General features: G+C 51.4%; 1 long non-coding RNA gene across 1 annotated transcript in view; it reads left to right on the top strand.

The window, feature by feature from the left end:
• Positions 1 to 504, top strand: part of LOC107574465 (uncharacterized) — a 5,226-nt gene that overhangs the window by 2,151 nt on the left and 2,571 nt on the right. The window contains exon 2 of the long non-coding RNA XR_001607678.1: positions 46 to 237. This is a non-coding gene — a long non-coding RNA (uncharacterized lncRNA). The remainder of the gene's footprint in view (positions 1 to 45; positions 238 to 504) is intronic.

Below are 504 nucleotides of genomic sequence, written 5' to 3'. Positions count from 1 at the left end.
TGTGTGTGTGTGTGTGTGTGTGTGTGTGTGTGTGTGAGCGTGCAGTGAGATGACGTCAGTGGGCCGAGCTGCTGCTGCTGATGATGCTCCTCTTCATCAGTCGTGTGTTCCCGCTCTGACGCGCTCCTGGCCGTCGTCTCCTCTCTCAGCGCTGTCCTCGTCTCGTCAGGTCACCGCGCGCCTCTACAGCTCCTTACAGCACAGCCGAGAGCAGGAGGTCAAAGGTCACGCGGCCAGGTGAGGCTGATCCATTAACACCAGCAATACTGAGATCACGAGTATTCAATGATGTTACTGACATCATTTATTTTTGCTATGCGTTTAATCGCAACATATAATCATTGCAGTTAATAGTTCACAGTCTGTTTGATTACATGACATTAAAGGTCCCCTGAAGTGCCTGGAAACACGCAGCGCTATTCTGTGCGTGACGTAATCTCAACTGAAACAGGAAGACAGGGCGGGGCATATCGAGCAGCCCCGCCCCCTTTTAAAAATAGCCAA

This window comes from Sinocyclocheilus grahami, unplaced genomic scaffold (assembly GCF_001515645.1).
Source record: "Sinocyclocheilus grahami isolate Dianchi unplaced genomic scaffold, SAMN03320097.WGS_v1.1 scaffold2241.1, whole genome shotgun sequence".
Lineage (NCBI taxonomy): Eukaryota > Metazoa > Chordata > Actinopteri > Cypriniformes > Cyprinidae > Sinocyclocheilus > Sinocyclocheilus grahami.
Note: the sequence above shows the minus strand (reverse complement) of the source record. Positions and strands in the feature narration are given on the sequence as shown.